Source organism: Nuphar pumila, chromosome 4, assembly GCF_984573655.1.
Source record: "Nuphar pumila chromosome 4, dmNupPumi1.hap1.1, whole genome shotgun sequence".
Taxonomy (NCBI): domain Eukaryota; kingdom Viridiplantae; phylum Streptophyta; class Magnoliopsida; order Nymphaeales; family Nymphaeaceae; genus Nuphar; species Nuphar pumila.
The window spans coordinates 65,790,174-65,793,055 of NC_143252.1; the positions used below are offsets into that span (position 1 = coordinate 65,790,174).

The window sequence follows — 2,882 nt, forward strand, 5'->3', positions numbered from 1 at the left end:
GCATATTTGTTTAGTAGTTGTCTATTTTGTGTTATTTACATTTTAGTACATGTGTTAGTTTATTTTTATTTTTAGATTTAGGTCGTTTGCTTACATCTGGTCTTAGTACCAGTGTATGCAGGGGCGACGAGGTTTAGGAACCCCATTACACCCATTTGTTGACAACCCAGAGAGAATTTTACATTCTCATCGAAGTTCGGCAACAATGGCTGACATGGATCCTCCACCTCCACCCCCAGTTCATTCACGTCCTTTGCGGGAATACTTCATTCCCACAGATTATGTTCAGGCATCCTGCATTCGGAGACCCGATGTAGGAGCGCCGCATTATGAGATTAAGGCTAGCATTATTCAGATGCTTCCATCCTTTTATCGCCTTAGTCACGAGGATCCCTACCGACATTTAGATGAATTTCTCGAAATCTGTTCTATAGTCAAGATACAGAATTTCGATGATGATGCTTTGAGGTTGACTCTATTCCCCTTTTCATTGAAGGACAAAGCTAAGTATTGGCTAAAGTCCTTAGATTCTGTAGAAATAGAGTCCTGGGATCAATTGCAACAGGAGTTTTATCGGAAATATTTTCCCATTGGTTGTACGAACCAATATCGTAGAGCCATCACTTGCTTTTCAGAGCTAGATGGTGAGAGCTTTCATGAGACCTGGGAGAGAATGAAGGATCTCCTCAGGAAATGTCCCCATCATCAGGTGCCGAAATGGCAACTGGTGCAGAGCTTCTATGATGGGTTGTCTGACAAGAATCGTCAGATGATCGACTCTTCATGTGGAGGGACATTCATGCTGAAGAGCGAGGACGAAGCATGGAGGCTATTTGATACATTGGCCGATAATTCTCTCTACCATGCTTCGAGCTCTTATTCGGATAGAGCCACACCCAGCATTCAGAAGAAAGCTGGTGTTCTTGAGATTGGTCCATCTACTGCACTACAGTGCAAGGTAGACATGATTGCTCAAAAGCTGGACCAGCTTCTCTCAGGACCATCCACTACACAGCAGGTGTGTACTCTTTGTGCCAGTCCGGCACACGAGATCATTGAGTGCCCTTCGGCAGCTCAGTACCCTGAATTTGTTCAAGAACAAGTTCAGGCAGCTCAGGGTTACGTCAGACCGCTGAATAACCCATTTTCATCGACATATAATCCGGGTTGGCGTAACCATCCCAATTTTTCATGGAAGAATCCACAGTCTTCCACACAGATGCCTACACCCTCTCAGCCAGTTCGGCAGCCATCTTTTACTCAGTCATTTCAAAGACCGGACTATTCTCAGTCTTCTTCTTCTTCTGTCACTCCCCCGATTCAGCAGGAGTCTGCCCCGCAAACATCTTTTGAGGAGAGACTTCTTCAGGCATTCCAAGAGGTGAAAACCTCTAATCAGAACGCCTTCAAGAAGTGTAGCCAGATTTTGAGCTCACATACGAAGTCCATTGCGAAGTTAGAGTTGCAAATGGGACAGTTAGCTGAGGCTATTAGTAGGAGACCCGAGGGTACATTGCCGAGTCAGGCTGTCATGAACCCGAAGGGCAAGGACCAGATGACTGGAGGCCTGTTTCATACTGAGACACAGCAGCAGGCCAAATCTGTTATGGCCCTGAGGAGTGGATGTGAGTATCACGTCGAGAGCAGAGAGCGAGAGAGTAGAGAGAGGATCGAGGAGCCAGAGACCATTGTTTCACCTACGTCGGTTCAGCCATCATCCCCATCCCCATCATCATCTTCATCCTCAGAGAAGAAGAAGGATAGGAGTGAGCCTTCTCACAAAGAGGAGGAGCCAGCAGAGTATATTCCCCCACCACCCTATCCCAAAGCATTAGAGTCTCCTAGATATAGAGGGAAGCAAGGTGCGAAGATCCAGGACATGCTTGACATCTTCAAGCATGTGCAGATCAACCTACCTTTGCTCGATGCGATTCAGCAGGTGCCTGCATATGCCAAATTCCTGAAGGAACTATGTACGCAGAAGCGAAAATCTAGAGAGAGAGTTCCTAACAGGGTCCATCTGACTGAGCAGGTGAGTTCAGTACTTCAGCATCAGACACCACCAAAGCTCAAGGACCCTGGAGCCCCGATCATTGCTTGTACTATAGGGAACATCCGGATAGAACGCGCATTGCTGGATCTTGGAGCAAGCGTGAACATTCTGCCCGGGTATTTCTTTGACTCTTTCGGGCTAGGAGAGATGAGATCGACTCCTATTACACTTCAACTGGCAGATCGTTCTGTCAAGGTACCGAGAGGTGTCTTGGAGGACGTGCTAGTTAAGGTGGATGACTTTTATTTTCCAGTCGATTTCATTATTCTTGATATGGAAGGAGTAGACAGCCATCACCAGACTCCGATCATTTTAGGCAGACCATTCTTGGCGACTGCCAATGCGTGCATCAATTGTAGAACCGGAGCCAGGATCTCTCATTCGGCAATCAGAAAGTCAAGCTGAATATTTTCAATGCCGCTATGGGACCAGCAGGAGACATGGACTGCTTTCATGTAGATATTGCACATGAGTTAGTGGAGGAGCAGCCCGAGTTGTACATTACTGAGGATTCTTTAGATTTGTACCATATAGAGAAGAATAGCGATGTAGATAGTGTAGATGTGTCTAGAGTGTCGTCGGAGAGACCACCTTGGGGAGCCGTCATTGAGACTCTTCCACCACTTGCTGAGACCCCCGCCAAATCTTCAATCGAGTCACCTCCGAAACTTGAGTTGAAACCCTTACCGGATTCACTAAAGTATGCATACCTCGGAGATGATGAGACTCTGCCTGTGATCATCTCGTCCTGGCTCACTGAGGAGGAGGAACAGAGATTGCTGACTATTCTTCGAGAGCACAAGGCAGCGATTGGCTGGGGAGTTGCTGA

General features: G+C 46.9%; 1 non-coding gene across 1 annotated transcript; it reads right to left on the reverse strand.

The window, feature by feature from the left end:
* Positions 1-608: 608 nt before the first annotated feature.
* LOC149840255 (small nucleolar RNA R71) lies at positions 609-711 on the reverse strand. The gene has a single exon (XR_016431713.1). It is a non-coding gene; the product is annotated as a small nucleolar RNA R71 (small nucleolar RNA).
* Between the last annotated feature and the right edge of the window lie 2,171 nt (positions 712-2,882).